Source organism: Bidens hawaiensis, unplaced genomic scaffold (genome assembly GCF_021521415.1).
Source record: "Bidens hawaiensis isolate Kalapana, Puna unplaced genomic scaffold, B.hawaiensis_p1.1 tig00013193_1, whole genome shotgun sequence".
NCBI lineage: Eukaryota > Viridiplantae > Streptophyta > Magnoliopsida > Asterales > Asteraceae > Bidens > Bidens hawaiensis.
Genome location: NW_027492114.1, coordinates 689,371 through 709,067, shown reverse-complemented (window position 1 = coordinate 709,067; position 19,697 = coordinate 689,371). Strand labels below are relative to the sequence as shown.

The 19,697-nt window shown below is 37.2% G+C and overlaps 1 pseudogene; it reads right to left on the bottom strand.

Moving 5' to 3' along the window:
* Nucleotides 1-68: 68 nt before the first annotated feature.
* LOC143543617 (calcium-dependent protein kinase 17-like) lies at nt 69-6,647 on the bottom strand (annotated as a pseudogene).
* Nucleotides 6,648-19,697: the final 13,050 nt, after the last annotated feature.

Sequence of the window (19,697 nt, the reverse complement as noted above, 5' to 3'; positions counted from 1 at the left end):
ATAAATATATGTGTGTACGTATTTGTTTCTTTGCAAAACAAGCTTTTAACAGTTTTTAAGTTACTCACATGATCAGAGTCAACATCAGATATAACTTCCTTTATGTCCCTGTCATCAGTCATTCCATAATCATGTAAAGCATGCTCAAGTTCTTCTATAGTAATGTACCTGCCAATAAAGAAACCGGCCTGTTATGGACTACAAACGACTGTTTTCTTAAATGTCAAACCTGAATATTGGCGGTGCATATACCCGCTGTTATCTTTATCAAAGTACTGGAATGCAGTGTACAGATGATCTTCTCTATCCATTCTATTCAGGTGCATTGTTGCTGTTATGAACTCTTCATAATCTATGGTTCCGTTCCCATCTGCATCAGCCTGTTAACATTTTTCAAGGAATAGATTAATTAGTTTTTGGGCCGCGCCGATTAAGAAAATCAAGTGACAAAAATTAATCTGATGTTATTTGGTTGTCTTACAGCTTCCAGCAATTGTTTGACTTCGGATTCAGATAGTCTTGTCCCCTTGCTTAGATAGTCCCTGTTTCAGTTCCTCAAGTGTTATTGTTCCACTGTTATCAGAATCCATGCCTTTAAACATCTTTTTAAGTCCCATGATATCTTCCTCAGAAAGACATCCTGCAATCACCTGCTCATTCCAAAAATACTCTTGAAATCAGATATTCCTCAAGTTAATTGGCATCCTTTTATTTGAAGAAACACGAACTTGCGCATGGCAAGACCTTCTCCAATAGACCCTTGCTTGCACCCCTATCGTGTTCTACCAAGCAAGGGCAGGCATGGTGGGGCCGCTTTGGATTTTATTTTTATTTCTTATGTTATATTTATGTGGTGTGCGTGTATTAATGGTTTTTACGCTGGTTTATGCATTAGCATTACGTTTTTTTATAAATCTCTTACATAATACTTTTTTTTAAACAACCAACAAAACTTAAATTCATTCCAACACATATTATGTTATGTAATAAATATGTAAAACAATAAAAATTTGTAATATTTTAAGTTTTAAAACCATTAGTATGCATAATGTTGAAAGATAACATTTAACTACAATTCATTCTCTTATTATTTGTTGTGCCAGTTTAATTTTCTAATGTGTTGTTTTTTTGTTTATTTATTTCATGTTTAATAATATGAGCTTTTTTGGGCTTCTCCATTAAGATGATATGGGCTGGAGCAGTGGACTGTTGCTGGTTGATGAGTTTTATGTGAAATATTATCAAGACCTTCTTCTAAGGGAGATACGTTTATTCTTCAATACTGGTTACTTTCTCTTTAGAACCTGAAGATACAAATCAGGTATTCTTTGTATTTTTGTAGATTATCATTCAATAAAATCGTCAGGCTGTTTTTGTAACATGGCATCAGAGCCAATACAGATCTGATCATCATTCTTCCGCGATTCGTTACTCTCTGTTTTTTGGAGTTAGGGTTTTCAGATTTGTAACCCTAAGTGAAGGTTACAAGTCATCTGTGGAGATTATCGCTGTGAGATTGTTCCTTTCTTTTTTACATACTGTTATTGCTTATTTGTATTGCATTAGGCATGAATTGGCTGGGTTAGGGGGACCAGTATTGCTGAATTTGTTGTAGTTTTTATTGCACTAGGCATCCTAGGGTTTCCTGTGCATCATCTATGTGCTTCGTTTAATTGGTGCGTGAGTGCATCAGTCTTCTGACTAGTTTATGTGTGTGCACTTGTGTGCTTGATTAGGCTTGAGTTTATATACTAGTTGATAAAAATGAGTGATTCTGATGCTTCTAGTAGTGAAACTTTGATTAGTAAGATAGAAGCTAGTAATCCTCTATACCTTCATCCCAGCAACTCATGCACCTTATCTATTATTAATGTGAAACTTAAAGGAACTGAGAACTATCGTGTTTGGGCTAATGCTATGAAACTTGCTTTACAAGTAAAAAATAAAGTTGGGTTTATTAATGGTAGGTGTTTAAAACCTGTTGATGATGAGGTGTTTGCGGGTCAGTGAGATATGTGTAATTCTGTTGTGCTTACATGGATTTTAAATTCTGTTAGTGATGAACCTTACGTGGGTCAAGTTTATTCTGAACTTGCCTTTAATGTATGGGAAGAACTAAGAGACACTTATGATAAAGTAAATGGATCAGTTGTATGAGTGTTTGCCTCCATATGAGTGTCTCCATAGATGGATCTCTATTTTAGAAGGTAAGTCTCCATATGAGTGTTTGTTTGGTTTTCGGCCCTCTCTTAATCACTTGAGGAACTTTGGGTGTCTTTGTTTTAGTACAATTTTAAACAATACTAATAAATTTGAAAAAAGAGCTGATAAGTGTGTGTTTTTGGGATATTCTTTTAAAAAAAAGGGATATAAGTTGTGGAATTTGGATACTAAACAATTTTTTTTCTCTAGGGATGTAAAGTTTTATGAAACCGTTTACCCGTTTAAAGATAGTATTTTTCAAAATGATTTTGAAAAAAATGGTGATGTTTCTGTTAATTCTTTGAATTTTTTTTGATTTGTTTTCTGATGACGCTCTTTTTTCCTCAAGTGAAAATACACCCGATGATAAAGGGTGGGGGGGGCAACTGGCAGTACTTTCACTAGTGAACAACCAGCCACCAAGGACTAATCATCCGATTGAAGGCAGGGTTGATATTATTGTGGATCAGCAGCCTCTCAATCTTGATGAAACGCCTAGTGAGGTAGTTTCTAGTGAAACTACAAATGTAGAAAATATCGCTCCTGAGGGTAATCAAAATAATACTCAAAACAATAACCAAAAAAATATGAGGAGGTTTTCTAGGGAGTCCAGGTTACCTAAGTCCCTAAACGACTACGTTGTTGAGGGAAAGGTTAAGTATGGGTTAGAAAAAGTGTTAAATTACTCCAAATTGTCAAAAGAAAATTTCTGTTTTACTTCTGTGTTAAATAAAACTCTTGAACCTAGAAATTTTAGGGAAGCATATCTAACCAAAATTGGATTGATGCTATGAATGAAGAAATGAATGCTCTTAATAGGAATAATACTTGGAAATTGTAGATCTTCCAACCGGAAGAAAACCCATTGGTTGTAAATGGGTTTATAAAATTAAATATAGGTCTAATGGTGAAATAGAAAGATATAAAGCTAGGTTAGTTGCGAAAGGTTTTAACCAAAGAGAAGGAATTGATTTTGGTGAAACTTTTTCACCAGTAGTAAAAATGATTACTGTTAGGACAGTAATCTCTTTAGCTGTTAAAAATAATTGGCCATTTTTTCAACTTGATGTTAACAATGCTTTTTTGTTTGGAGATCTTTATGAAGATGTTTATATGACATTACCAGAGGGTTATTTTTCTAAACTGATACTAAGTGTGCAAATTAACAAAATCTTTGTATGGGCTAAAACAAGCCCCGAGAATGTGGAATGAAAAATTAGTCGGGGTTCTACTAGAAATTGGTTTTTGAACAAAGTAAATTGGATCATTCCTTGTTTGTAGAACCTTAGGTAGTGCTATTGTTATACTTTTAGTATATGTTGATGACATTGTCATCACAGGTAGTGGTACAAAAGAAATTAATAATGTGAAAGAATTGTTGACAACCAAGTTTCTCATTAAAGATCTTGGTATACTTAAATATTTTTTAGGAATAGAAGTACTTTATTCTGATTTTTGGAATTTGTTTGAATCAAAGAAAGTATTGCGTGGAGCTACTTGTTGAGTTTGGTTTAACAAGCTGCAAACCTGTTAATACTCCCATTGAACAGAATCATATTGTGACTACTTTTTGCGCAAAGGATTGTTCTCCTTTGGAGAACATATCCAAATATCAAAAATTGATTGGCAAACTTATTTACTTGTCACACACACGTCCAGATATTTCATATTCTGTTCAATTCTTGAGTCAATATATGCACAGTCCAACAAGTTCACATTAAAAGCTGGCTATGAGACTTTTAAGGTATTTGAAAAAAATCACCTGGGCGGGGTATGCTGATAAGTAAAGAAGGAAATTTTGATTTACAAGCCTTTGCCGACTTTGACTGGGCTAAGTGTTTAAATAGCAGAAGGTCCGTGACAGGATATTGCATATTACTTGGAAACTCTCTTGTTTCTTGGAAGAGTAAAAAGCAATTAACTGTTTCGAGGTCTTCAGCTGAAGCCGAGTATAGACCGATGTGTTCTGCAGCTGGTGAGATCGTTTGGTTGATAAACTTGTTAAAAGAATTAAAAGTAAATGTGACTTTACGGTTAAAATGCTTTGTGATAATTCCGCAGCTATATCTATTGCAGCTAATCCGGTCTTTCATGACCGAACTAAACATTTTGAAGTTGATTTGTTTTATTTGCAAGAAAGAATCTCGGCTGGTATTATTCAAGTGGTTAAAACAAAAACTGGAGACCAACTGGCAGATGTGTTTACTAAGGGTTTATTCCCTGTTCAACATGATTATTTGTGTGGAAAGTTGGGCATGACTGACATGTTCGAGAAATGAATTGTGGGAGGGGGGGGGGGGGGGGTGTTGAAAGGTAACATTTAACTACAATTCATTCTCTTATTATTTGTTGTGCCAGTTTAATTTCTAATGTGTTATTTATTTATTTATTTATTTCATGTTTAATAATATGAGCTTTTTTGGGCTGTTTGGGCTTCTCCATTAAGATGATATGGGCTGGAGTAGTGACTGTTGCTGGTTGATGAAGCCTGCCTAAGTGTGGGCCCGTTAGTGAGTTTTATGTGAAATATTATCAAGACCTTCTAGTTCCTTCTAAGGGAGATACGTTTATTCTTCAATACTGGTTACTTTCTCTTTAGAACCTGAAGATACAAATCAGGTATTCTTTGTATTTTTGAAGATTATCATTCAATAAAATCGTCAGGCTGTTTTTGTAACACATAAGTTTACTAATAAAGTATTTTTTTTATAACAAGTTATTACATATTTTTTAATAAATAGCTTGATTTGATGTAAAAAAAAACACTTTGATTATTGAAAATATATAAACGTAAAAAATGGTAATGCCGTGAAAATGTAAGGATATTAGTAGTGCAGAGGAAAAAATGAGTATTTTTTAAAGAATGAGAGGAAATCTATGTGGAAGCTGATTAGGCGTGTTTATGGGTGCCTTCGCGGGGTTTGGCTTGAAGATGGTCTAACGAGTAACTAAAGATATTTGCGAGAGAATGATCTTGTACGTACCCGAAGTGCAACTTTTTTAAAGTTATTCATAGCTTTAAATTGTTTTAGTCTGCCAAGAACAGCATTGCCAAGTGGTTTATCAGGTGCTTCTCCATCTTCCACAATCCAGGGATGAGCTGAAAAACATAGAAAAAATTTATGAATCTGTGTGTCGCTGCAGTAATTTACATGGTTTAATAGACTTTGATAAGTACGTACAAAGAACTTGATGGGCTGTCAGCCTACTCTTTGGATCTGAAGTTAGCATCTTCTTTACAAGATCCTTCGCCTGAGGAGATATTGAAGGCCAAGGATCACTCGTGAAATCGATGTGCCCACGCAATATTGCATTGAATATGCCATGCTCAGATTCTGTAATCACATATTTAATTAATTATCACTTATAAGCAAACTCTTCATTGAATACTAATCCTAGCTAATTAACAAAATCACCTGCCCAGAAAGGAGGAACTCCACTTAGAAGAATATATAACATGACCCCTATGCTCCAGATATCAACTTCTGGTCCATATTTTCTTTTCAAGACTTCGGGTGCGATATAATACGCGCTTCCCACAATGTCTTTGAATACTTCACCTGCCATGTGGTCATTGGGTTACATGAGCAGATGCATACAATTATAGAAAGTTAGTATGATTGTATTTTGAAGTTGTAAGGCAAATCTTATATTGTTTTTCCTCAAAAACGTCCCGACATCCCATTTTAAACGCGCTATATTAATCAACCGCACGTGCTAGAATTTATTTGAGATCATATTAACCTTGTTTGTAGAACACAGAAAGGCCAAAGTCTGTAGCTTTAAGGGGAGCATCTTCATCCTTGTTTAAAAGAAGAAAGTTTTCGGGTTTAAGATCTCTATGAATAACACCCATGGTATGGCAGGTATGAACGATTCTAACAATGGTCCGGAGCAACGATGCTGCAGCCCTCTCCGTGTAATGGCCCTTGGCGATGATTCGGTCAAAGAGCTCGCCACCAGCGCACAACTCCATGACCAAATGCACAGAGTGTTTGTCCTCAAATGCCCCCTTTAACTCGACAATATTAGGCTGTCCGGCCAAATGATGCATGATTTGCACTTCCCTCCTCACATCCTCAACGTCCTCTTTATTGGCAAGTTTTCGCTTAGCAATGGTTTTGCAAGCAAACTGTTTTCCTGAAGTCTTGCAAGTGCATAAATGGGTGACACCAAATTGGCCCCTGCCAAGCTCTTTGCCTATGGTGTAAAGAGATCGAATATCTTCCATGGGGCGGCCCAGGACTGTCCCGATAGGCGATTTCTTTGCAGGTTGAGCGGCAGGGGCGGTTGTTTTAGCTGGCGCAGGAGCGGTGGTTGTCTTAGGTGGTGTGCTTTCGTGATCATTTGCGGTGTCTCCGCCTTTTAAGCATTTCTGAGCTTCAGGTTCTGATTGATCTTGAGGCTGAGCTTGGGAACAACAGTTCCCCATTGGGATGGTCGGAGGGAGGAACCGAGAGAGCAAAAAGGAAGGAGGACGGGTGGGTCTTTCGGTGATTGATCAAACCGAAAGTTTAGGGAGATACAAAGGGAATCTAGAGACAGAGGAAACATTGAGAGGGATTGTAGGAATGGAAACTTGAACCAGTCTTTTGTTTGCTACATCTCTCTTTCTTTTTTTAGTACATCAACAATATTCTTAATCACACAAATACTATGGCCTTTTCTGGCCTCCAAATTTTCTTTCAATCTTGTCTTAATTCCTTTCAAAACTTCACCCTTTGTGCTTCTTTTTTCATTAATATTTGAAGAAACACCAAGTAATTTACATGCATGTATCCATCTTTTTAAATAAAGTTTTGTCATGAAGATCGATGTTTGTATGGAAATCCATCAAGGTGCTTATATATACATTTTAAAAGTTGATATAAGATAATTAGTCTTGTCAGATTTATAATGAGGTATGGTTCGGTCACTTTTAACAATGTTTTTTTTATTGAATTGTTTGATTAAAGCACAAATAACAACCTGATGTACGTGTGAATGGAATTGCTAAAGAAGATACCTTAATGATATTAGTTATGAGGTATGTCCAATAGTTTCTTACGTATGGTAATGCAGAGCCTTATCAATTCGTTAAGCATAGAAACACGCCTAAAATCTACCCCAATTTTCTTTTTGTCTCACACCAATTAAATGATGACAAGTGTATGTTGATATGTGACATAATAATCCACCAATAAGATACTAGCTTAACTAAATTGTTGAAGCCCTGTAATGCCAAAATAGAATAAATATTTTGTCGACCAAAATGAGTTGATACTTGATAGGCCCGTTACACTATTACCACTTATTAGCTTAACCGGACTTTGGAGCTGTTTAATTGGCTATCATCTATTGAATTATTAAGAGATCTAAATTCAGCATGTTTTTTAAACGTACCCGTTAAATAGATTTCTTTTAATGAATCAAACACATTCTACCTCTTACTGATTTAAAAATAATATTTTAACAGAATCATTAAGAGACTACCAAATATCACCTATGTATACTAAACCTCACGTGAGACTCAAAATCATTATATGAGAATACATGCATATATGAGTAAATAACACCCATATATGTCCTTAGACATGAATAAATACGTATCTACCTAACTATGTACACATTTATGATACAACGTGAATAATGGCCAAAATAATAATGTTCACAACTGAATTTAACTCCATTCATTATGACTTGGCCAATTCTATACTTGATAACCAAAGTCTAATCACTAAAGGTAGTGGATGTGGAAAGCAATCAATAAACGTCACCGCGAAAGTCAATAAAAAGGAATAATTAGCACACTTAATATACGGGTTTTTTTAGGGGCACTACCCCTTTTTGCTAAAAAAAACTGACCAATACGTCACGTAGAAGACTATACGCAGCGTATTGGTGGATTTTCTAGAAAAACCCATCAAATTTGCCTTATTATATTTTTTTTCCCTTTTTTTTCTTTGTTTTCTTTTCTTTTGCTATTATTATTATTATTATTATTATTATTAAAGATTTGAAATTTGACAAAGGGCGTTCAGTTGCAAAGCTTATTTAAGAAAATGGACATAGTTGTCTTCACTTCAACATATATCCATTGTCACTAAGCATTGATAAGTGACCACCATCCCAACAATCCGACAAACAATATTCATCGATAGGGTCAAAATATGGAAACCCAAAAGTTTTGTCTTGTTTAAGTGATGAGTACACTCGGTTCATATCGAGTAAGTTGAAAAATTGCATGTAAAGTTGTATGTCATTTTGTTTTTTATGTTTTTAATGATAAATTGATAAAATAAATAAATTGTTTTTTATATTATATTAATAAAATAATAAAGTGTTTTTAATATTAATAAATAATTGCATCTCATAGTCAGATCGTTTGGTAAAAGTTTGGACAAAACAATTAACACATATATACACCAAAACAAGTATTATATACATAAAATATACAAATAAAAGTATTTACAACAAATAAAACATAAAAATCTACATGAAACCCCGAACTCAAAGTCGTCGGGGGCCCTAAACGTCGCGTTGCCGACATTGTCGTCGTCGTCTACCATGCACTGGCCCCCGACCCCTCACGAGCGGCGTCCGCGTCGTCGCCCCGTCCGTGTCTCACGTCAGACGTGCTCGCCTCGTGGTTAAAACAGGGACGGGTGGGGGGCACGGGGTAGTGCTCTCTTGACTGCTGCGCCGCCAGATAGCGAATAATCCAGCTAATCTGGTGCGTCATCTGCATCATCCCCTGCTCTTGTCGTAGCATCCCCTGCTCCGTGCGTAGCGACCGGCTCTCAACGGCCCGCAACCTGGCGTCGGTGGAGGGACCAAACGCACCGCGCGATATGTACGTAGAACGTGCTGCGGCGGCGGCTAACAACAAAACAATAAAAATACGTTTAATAAGCAAACGAATTTAAAGAAACCGTAAAATAATAATATATTAAAACGTACCTCATGTGCGTCCGGATCCCCATGTACGTCACCACCATCGTCCGAATCCCCGCTGGCCCCCTCCCCCGCGTTGATATGCGGATCAACGATATACACCTTAGGTGCCGTGAGCGGGGGAGGCTGGACTAAAGCCAACGGGACGTAAGGGGCATATGCCCCCACCCAAGCCACCATTCGGTCGTACGGGCTGTTGGGCCCGTCGAACGAATGCACAATGTGCATGCTAGTGCAACGACTACGGTCCAGTGGGCACGGAAGGGTCGATGGGATAACCCGGCCGTCCACCAGGGCTCCATGGCCCAGAGAGATCGCAAGCTGGGTGACGTACATGCCACCCATCAAGGACCCTCGTGCCTACATGTGGTAATAGCTGGAAAAGTAGTCTGCAAACCCCCTAGCGAGGTTGCAAGCCGTGACGATCGCAGACACCTAAAAAAACAGGTCGTGGAGGCTGCAGTGCTTCGCTCCTGATTGCGACCCGAGATGGACGTCGCAATCAACCTGTGTAGATACCTGCATAATATAATATAATATAATATAATATAATATAATATAATATAATATAATATAATATAATATAATATAATATAATATAATATAATATAATATAATATAATACACTTTAGGAATGTACATGTGCAGCGGGTCCCTAATGGCTGAGACCTTGGCCTTCGTGGCCAAGGCCCTCTCCTGAACGGCTCGTCACTGATGGCGCTCCATCATATCCGTAGGTCGTCATCCGCCATATTGTGGATGCTCTGCGTGTAGATCGGGAAGCGTACCTCCTCATCTGTGTATAAGCCCAGAGCCACCGCGAACTTCTCCATGGAAAGGTGGACGCCCAACCCGAACATGCGGAAAGAAATCTCCACACGTGTCGTTTCGGCGCCTGGCTCCCTCATCCAAATCTTTGGCGTACCCGACGCATGCGGCCTGAAATAACATAACATAACATAACATAACATAACATAACATAATATAATATAATAATAACATAATTAAGAAGATATACATACCTAACACATATCGTGGAGTAAACCTCCAGTGTTAGCTCCCGGTGCGCTGATCGAGCCATACTGAAGCACCGGATCTAGGGCGTATCGTCTGCGACGTACTCAGCCGCGCGCTCCTGAGCATCACAGGACTCCAAAAACGGCCAACAGATGACCGTGTTGTAAAACAAGGGCGACCGTGTTGAAAAATAGGGTCGTCTGTCGTAGGTGCCTCTAGCGGATATCATCGTCGCTACCCTCTGGAAACTGAAAATGTGGGTACCCGACCAATACGCCGTCACCTTCTATCGGCTGCGAGACCCCCCGGCCCTGGCCTCGCCCCTACTAATGCTCAAGCTCTATCTCAATCTAATCGTCCTCCATCTATAATAATAATAATAATAATAATAATACATAAAGAATGATAACAAAAAATAATTAACAATAATAATAATAAATAAATAATAATAATAATAATAAATAATAATAACAGTAACAATAATAATAACAATAATAATAATAATAAATTAAAAAATATACAAAACAATCAGAGGCGACGTATAGTGATATACGCCGCCAATGACCTTCCCAGTAAACCCGACGGCCGGAATCTAGCCTCAAAATGGCCTGAATCCAGCCGTCGTATTTCACCATCATCGTAATCATCATCATCATATCAACATCATCATCAGATCATCAGCATATCATCATCATTAAAAAAAATACCTTGTGTCGGTGTTAGTCCACGTGAGGCTCGTGCGGTGTCGTGTCGGTGTCGGTCCGATCAAAGCTCGTGCTCGGAATGCTCGGATGCAAGGATGCTCGGGTGTAAGGATGCTCGTGTGTGTGTTTAAAATTTGAAAATAATAATAATAATGGGGGTCAGATGGGCAGACGCCTCCGTATAAGGGGGCTAATATGCTGCTTATAGCGCTATGCGCGTCGTATTAGGCCCCTTATAAGGAGGTGTCTTCCCATAAGAGGCCTAATATATTATTATTATTATTATTATTATTATTATTATTATTATTATTATATAAGTATTTATTATTAATTATTATTGTTATTTTTACTATTATTATTAATTATTATTATTATTTATTAATATTAATATTATTATTTATATTATTAGTATTTATTATTAATTATGATTTTTAATATTTCTGTTATTATTATTTATTTATTATTATTAATATTATTATTATTTTTATTATTAGTATTTATTATTAATTATTATTGTTATTATTATTATTATTTATTAATATTATTGCTTCTCGTAGTCAGCTCGCTTGGTTAGAGATTTGAATGATGTTGGAGCAAGAACAGATTTGAAATTTGGTAAAAGGCGTTCAGTTGCAGGGCTTATTTGGGAAAACAGACAGCATGAGAGGAGAAAAACGTTATTATTTTTATTATTGTTAAACCAACATTGTCAAATAAATTTCAATATGTGTGTGTGTGTATAATGTGTGTGTGTGTGCGCGTGTCTATACATATACGTTGATACAAATGCTATTATAACTTTCAATCTAGATTAACGGTAGGGGTTGTCCTGTACCAAGCCTGGCTTATCTGTTTGTACTCGCTCAACGTTATTCATAATGTGTTTTCCATTCGAGCGCTGCTGCTTGCGCGTTTCTTTCCCAGTTACGGTCACGCGGCGGCATTGGAAAATCCTCTTCTAGTTTGATATATATCCAATGATTACCTCCCCCATTAGCGATGCATATAACATGTGGATTCGGAATCAAGTCTGGACTGATTCTCAACGGCCAATAAGATTCCGTGGCACTGCCGTGTAGATTAACTAACACGCACCCGTATGTCTGAGCACACAGGTGCCCGTGAGCGGGCACGCCAAACCAACGATTCTCTGGCGCCGGTCTAACCGTGTCGAAGTAATCTTGCCTGGAACGAACCATATCCTACAAACGACCATCCTCTCTCCTGAACATCGCCCTCCACCACCCTTCGTTCGTGTCCAGCTCGTTCATATATCCACGCCTAACATCCTGCCAGTATCTCTGATGCCTCCCCAAACCCACGACGATTGCTCAGAAACCGCAGTTACCGTCTAGGCTTACGTCTTTGATGTCTGAGACGAACGGCTATGCCCAGCTGGGAATGACGCTATTAAACCTTTCTATCACTGGTACTTGCGTTGGAGAATCCATTAAAGGAAACCCGATGTGAGCTCTCGTACGTTGTGTGCTCCTAGGTCGTATACTCGGAATTTTAAACCGCGATTAAGACTGGGACAACGAACGAGACAGCGAGGGGTTGGGGGTTACATGTGTGGGCAACTGTGACGAGGAGGGGGTGTAGGAGCTATGTCTGGGGAGATCTGGAGAGGGTGTGTATGATCTGTGCCTCGGGGGATCTAGTTTTTTGGGAAGCCCCCGAGGATTCTCTCTTCTTTTGGTTCTTCTTTTTAGATCTCCCTGGAAGAGCAGACATGATCTTCGAGAAGAAACTTTTCTTTTGATTACGGTTCTTTATGGACGAAAGCGTATTTCTGATGTATTCTAGACCTGCTTCATAGTCTGGCTCTTCGTTCTGCGGATAGGCTGGACCAAAATTAAGCCTCCTACAGAACGGGTCTACATCCTTTATTGGGATACACATGTCGTTAACTATGTATCCCTCCAGCCGATAAGCACACCGCAACCCCGAAGACGAAAACAAATAGTGGTCGCATGAAGCTCCGCCATCACGCATCTTGTGTATCAAATTATACTCGTTCACAAGTAGTTTCAGAGCCTTAATCAACACCCTATTTAATAGCTTTTTTAACCAGGCGTGCTACCGATGTTCTTCCATGACTTTGGAACGGGAGTCTTGAAACGATGCACCGATTTCTTTCATCTGACCGTTAACCATTTGAAGGACATGCCTCGCAATGGTGTCGAGCGACTTGTTGGTTCCGTTAAGGTACCTTTTCAGATTAGCGTGCTGGCTCTCAACTCAGTTTGTTGTGTGCTCGCTGTAGTTTCGCCGTTCGTCGATCCAGCAAGCTACAAACTTGTGTTTGTATGGATCCAGCCAGTTGTTACGAATGTATTGCCAGACCTCTGAAAATGTAAAGGGAAATGTTAATAAGATGTCCGTCTAGACTATTAAAGCTGTCAACTGATATGAAAGACTCACCTTCTCTGTCATACTGTACTAAATGACGTTCCATATCCATGCAATGATTGTCGAACAGTTGTATCGTCGGAGACTGATACAAGACTTTCCACCAGTACGTGATGTCCATCCCCATATCCATCCTATAAAGACTCTTAAATTTTTTCTTTATATTCTCGGATATGTGCCACCTACATAAATTTTTGTTGGCATTAAGGAAGACTGCGTCGCGGGAGTTCATTGGGGCTTGGCCCGCGTCAGTTAGTATCACGCGTGGCTCTATACAATCATCGAGCATTTCTTTAAGTTTCTCAAGAGCCCAGGTGAAGTTCCTCTGCCTTTCCCTGGTCAGAAACGCGTGGGCGATACAAAATGACTATGATGTCGACGTTACACCGATAAATTGAACCAACGACCAGTCGTACATGTTGTTGTTGTACGTCGTGTCAATCAACAATACCTCGGGGAACGCACGCTACATCTTATGTGACTTATTATGACAGAAGAAAATATCCTCCGTCTTGTCATTGGTTGCATTCTCCAGGGTATAGTACGCGAAACCGTTGGCATGGAGAATGTTTTCCAGCACCTACATTGGATGAAATAAAACTTTAATAAATATTACAAGCACGGCCTCTACATAGTTGTAAGTACCAAGAAAGGATCTTTCAATGTGATACCAAATAACTCAATAATTAGGTGGAAACTAATCACCAAGCCGATTCTATAAAGCCAACACAAACACAAACAATCACGATGAATATGCTTCAAAGCACATGTATATTGATACGTCGGGTGTTTAAGCCCTTAACAACTTACACGGATGATCGATATATTTGAACGAACAACCCTATAATAGTAAACTCATATCCTATATATAGACTACCAACTAGGCCCAAAACAAACTAAAGCCACCGAGATCAAATGATCTCGGTTTACATGCACAAGCCCAACTAAGCCCATTACTACAAAGCATAAACCAAAAAATACGACCCAACAGTCTCTCCCTTGGATTATTGCTTGATTCCATCTATCGTTAGAATATCAACCTTAGCCCTTTAACATGCATCCGCAGTATTCGTCTGTTGAGCTCGGTCAGATTTAGCAGCTTCCCAGCCGCCACTTGATATATCCTTTTCTGGAGTGGGATTTGTTTCCCAGCTTGATTGATCAACATCCATTCCTTTATACCTTCTTCCCCCGTGTATATACCATGGTTTCGAAAGAAATACTTGGAAGTTGAGTGTCTTATTTAGTGCCTCTATTCCCGAAATATTGAGGCCGGCTAACAATCCAGCACAAGTCATGCTACTTGCCAATAAATGTAGATACTCATGCCTTTGATTAAACAAAATAATAGAAGTTCTTAGGTTCAATCGACTCATAAACATCGAATATGATTTGTTTTCGGTTGAACAGATGGATTCTTGGTCAAGGTTTGATCGAGAGCTCCTTGAGATGTCAGTTGACCAAGGAATTCTCTGGTTGACCAAGAGATTTCGGTCAATCTCCAACAAAAATACATGGACACGATCCATCATCTTCCCATTTTACCAATCACCATTGATGACCAAACCTGCATCTTCATTCAAAAACTCAGAAAACAATCAGTAACTTCAAGAAGAAACCGAAAAGACATACTAAAATCATGGACCGATCGAGTCATTGTTACCTCAAAACCATCATACCCAAGAATCAAAGATAGATATTGGCTAGATTTTCTTACCTCTCTTAAGGATTTTTGCATAATAGCATAGATGAAAACATGAAAAGATGGATAATGGGTGATTAGATAGTTTTTGATTTCGGAAGATCTTGGAAGATTGTGGAAGATGAAAGTTCTTGAGTGTTTGTAAGTTTCAAGAATGACTGATGATGTGCAATGAGTACCTTTCAAACTTCCGAGACACATCAATCTGGATTGAGAGCACATATGGACCGAGAGCAACTATCTTGGGCCGAGAACACACGACAGTAGAACCCGTTGGCCCAAACAAAATGTCCCACTAATCAAAACCAGCAGTCATCAAAGTTTCTTGATCTAAAACCAATCCCGATTCATGTAAAAATGATTTCTTAAAGTCATTTGTTTCGACACGAGTAGACATGAGGTAAAAAAAATAAAATTAAAAATAAAATTAGGATAAAAACTAAAACAAAAATAATTTACCTATCTAGCCTTCAGTAGATTTAACATATTTTGGAATCAAATTTCAGCTGTTTTAAAACAAGCGACCCTTTTTAAGAAAAGATCCAAACATGAAATCACATTGATTAAGATACTTTCATAGTGATTCATTTTCAGCATTATTGTGACATAGTGACGTCACACCCCATTTAGCAAATTGCGGAAGCGTAAAACGGAAATGTAATAGACACCTCTGGTATCAACCACATTGTTTATAAAGAACAACACAAACTAATTTACAATATTTTACATCGATCTAACTTTGTTTACAACTAGGTGACACAAACTAAATTCAGCCCGTTAAGCGGCTTTACATCTTACTAGCACACTTGCATCAATTCACCCAGCATTGATCGCAAGTTAAACACGTAGCACATTGACTTTCTAGTCCAAGTCCGGTATACCTAAAAAAACATGTTAAAACGGGTCAACTACAAGTAGTTGGTGAGTTTCACGAGTTTCAAGAAATCAATTGTGCGTATAACAATCATAGTTTGTAAATACGCAAGTATGTCTGTATGTACGTCGCAAGTACGTTTGTTTGCATGTTTATGATGTAATTATGCTAAGCTACAGTTAAGCCTTGACTGTTCGTGCTGCATGCCTCCATTTCCCACGCTCAATCAACCACTATGGCCCCCCTTCCGCCCACAACATGCCCCGAGTAGCCATGTCTAACACTACATAGCGTGTTTGTATAATTATGGTCATGTGCAAACGGGATAAGGTCTCAGCAAACCATGCTGGCCCCGTTTGGGTTTGTCAAACCAATAGTACTATTCACAAACCACCGACTCGAAGTTAATCACTACGTTCGTGGGGACTTTTGTATGTTAAACTGCAGAGTATATATAGATATGTATCAACATGTTAATACATATCTTTTGAGGTGAAAAACATGTTGATGCATATCTTTCACTGTGTTCGAAGTTAATCACTGTGTTCGTAGGGACTTTTAAAGTGCTTTTACGAACTTTTGGGGTGAAAAACATGTTGATACATATCTATATATCTTCATTCCCATCATCAAACAGTTCAGAGTATATATAGAAATGTATCAACATGTTTTTCACCCAAAAGTTCGTAAAAGCATTTTAAAAGTGGGTTCATGAAACTCACGGTTTAATCGGTATTCAGTAGCACGTCAGCTCGTAGTTTGTTTGACTCGTTATCACTAGTCCCTATAATCAATATTATAATAATATTAATATTTTAATATTATTATAATCTTTATACTAGACTGGGTTGTATATTTAGTCTGGTTATAGCTGTTACGCCCAGAAAGTATCAAAGGCTTAGATTGTTATGTTGTTCAATGTCTAATACTTAAAACCGAACTTGGCTCGGTTTCCCCGTTTCACCAGCTGGGCCAAGTTGTTCGTTTATGCGTTTAGAGAACAGTTATGGGGATGTAAGGTTGGGGAAACGTGTTGATTGATAAAATGATTAAGTTATAAAGAAAGATCACAGTTTAGGTGTCTGGATTCGCTACAGGGCTCGTTTCCGTTTATTCAGTTGGGTTTGGAGAAATACGCGCACAATTCATCCAAATTGTCCAAATTTCTCACAAAAAGTTCGTTTTACTTAATTAATCCAAAAATATGGTTTTTTATCACTCTTGATGTTATGATATTACAACAGGTTCGTCAATCACGAACTTGTCGGCTTTTATTAGAATTGAATTTGTTTAATCTTCAAATTAGTATAATTAATTACCCATTAATCATTAAATTATGAAAATTTATCCACCTGTCAATTAAAATATGTAGATTTTTATAAAAATTTAGCTAGCATTATGTACTGATTTATTAATTTATAAAAATTCATTTTGTCTGCTATATTTAGCTCGAAAATCGTCCACTTATACCAAATGATTTATAAAAATTCCGACAAAATTTCAGAGTGAACAAAAAATAACCCAAAATAACCTATAAAATTTCCAGAAACTTACAACCTTGCCAATTATCCTTTTCGAGCCAAAAACGACAATGAAATCTCGAATAAACGCGAATCCACAAAACATATTTAGGGTTTTCAAAATGACCAAAAATTTCATATGTGATCATGTTATACCAAATCTGATTTCCCCACAAAATTTCATAATTTTTAATCATTTTAAGTATTTTTCCCAAATAAACGTTCCAATTCGGTAATAAATTCGCCAAATATTCTCGGATAGTCGAAAAATTACCAAATTTGGACAGGGACTCAATCATATGGTCCCTGATGTTCCTGCAAAATTTTATAACATAAAAATAAGCACATCAAAATAGAATCCTAAACAGACCGTAATCGAGCATTTTGACATTACCTTTGCGGTTTTTGCCCGTTTTTACTCTCTTAATCCAATTTCCAGGTTCTCGTGCTCTTATATAAGCTAAGTACAGGTCCTATATCACAAACCAAAATGTTTCATCAATATGGCAGCCTCGGAACTTAAGGTTTCGGCTAGGGTATTAAACCGAACTTTTGAACCGTAAAAACGTCATTTAAACCCTTTTATTCGTGTTTATGGCCAAAAAAAAGAGTATGATTCTGATTCCTAACCATGTGTATGATCAAAACATGTTTATAACAATTATTAGGATTTTTGCATGGTTAGGAATGATTTTTGGTAACCATATTATGTTTATATGGAATTAAACATGCTTAAACATGCCTAAAATTGATCAAGTAATTGTAATACCTTTGAGTTTAGCTTATACTTTGATAGAACTACAGGTTTGAGTGTTTACTTTTCTGGAAAATGGAATGGAAATATATCACATTACTTAATGTTAAAGAAACAGATTAATAATAAACACATGGGGGGTGCGGCCTAAAGTTATTGGGCCTCCCCCTTGGCCCAATGATTTGCTAAAAGTAGTTATATAAAAACATGCTAATCTAGACACTCGGTAATAAATTCTAGACTCTTAAATTTAACTAAACTACTAACCGGCAAGTGAACCGGTCGACTCTAGTACAACTAAGTAAGTCCGGATATCGAACCCACGAGACTCTTTTAATTACGTAAATTAGCTAAATTAGACTCAACTACAGACACGACTATTTATTTATTATTTTTTTAAGGGAGGTTTTACTAATAAACTAATTTAAACTAATTAAGGAAACTAAAGACGACTAAACTTAGAACTTGTACTTAATTCAAATGATGACAAACAACCACCTAGGCTAGAATCTCCTAAGTTTCAGTTATCAATTAACCGGGAAAATATTTAGTTATGGAACTGGGATCGAAAAATAGACGCTTAAGAGAAAACCCGAACAGGAACCCTGACCCTTCTCAAGAGACACCTATGGATTTCTAATAAGTTTTAATGTACACCAGCAATAAAAATCAAGTTCCCTTACGGTCACCTAATTAATTACAAACTAGTTTCTTTATACGAAATCCTACCTTACAGTGCGGGAATTAAAGGTAACCTAATATATTCAATTGACTCGATACACAAAGTTAACCAATCAAACCTAGACGGACTCCTTACGAAGAACTAAATCTAGCAATCCTGATCAACAAAGACCTATCAATAACCTAGCACTTTACAGATATTTAGGTTAGCAGCACACTTAGGGTTATTTAATTAAATAATATTATTCCTATGATCTTATTCAAATCAATCATAAAATAGTTAAAAACACAAAGTAGATGACCTAATAGCAACCTATCATAATGACAAACAATAATCAAGGCAACTATGGAATAATAAAACTCAACAAACAATCCTAAGCACACATATGCATCAATTTAATATATTTAAACATTTTACTAGTTCATAAAACCATAACAATAAATAAATACCAAGTCAAAATCAAACATCGACAAAGGTTCATCATAAGCCTAGACAGTCTATAAAGTTTAGCCTAATCAAACAAAACAATAATAAAGGAATTCATGGTGAAAAATAAAAGAAACGAAAGATTAAAAGGCGATAAAACCCATAGTCTTCGTTCTTGATCAATATGCTCGCCACCGTACGATTCCAAGCCTCCAAAACCTTCAAAAGATCACTTCTAGAGCTCCCAATTTCGTCCCAAACGGCTGGTATCTTCAGGTTATATTTAAGGTTGAGTTTAGGGGTCTTTAAATAGGAAAATACAAGGCCCAAACCCATAAATCGATTAAGAAACCGGTGATGCTCCGGTTCACCGGTTTAGCTTGTTTTTGATCGTTTGTCGCCCTCTTTAACCACAAACAAGTCCCGGGATCGAACATAAACTAATAAAATATTATATAAAAGGTACACGGG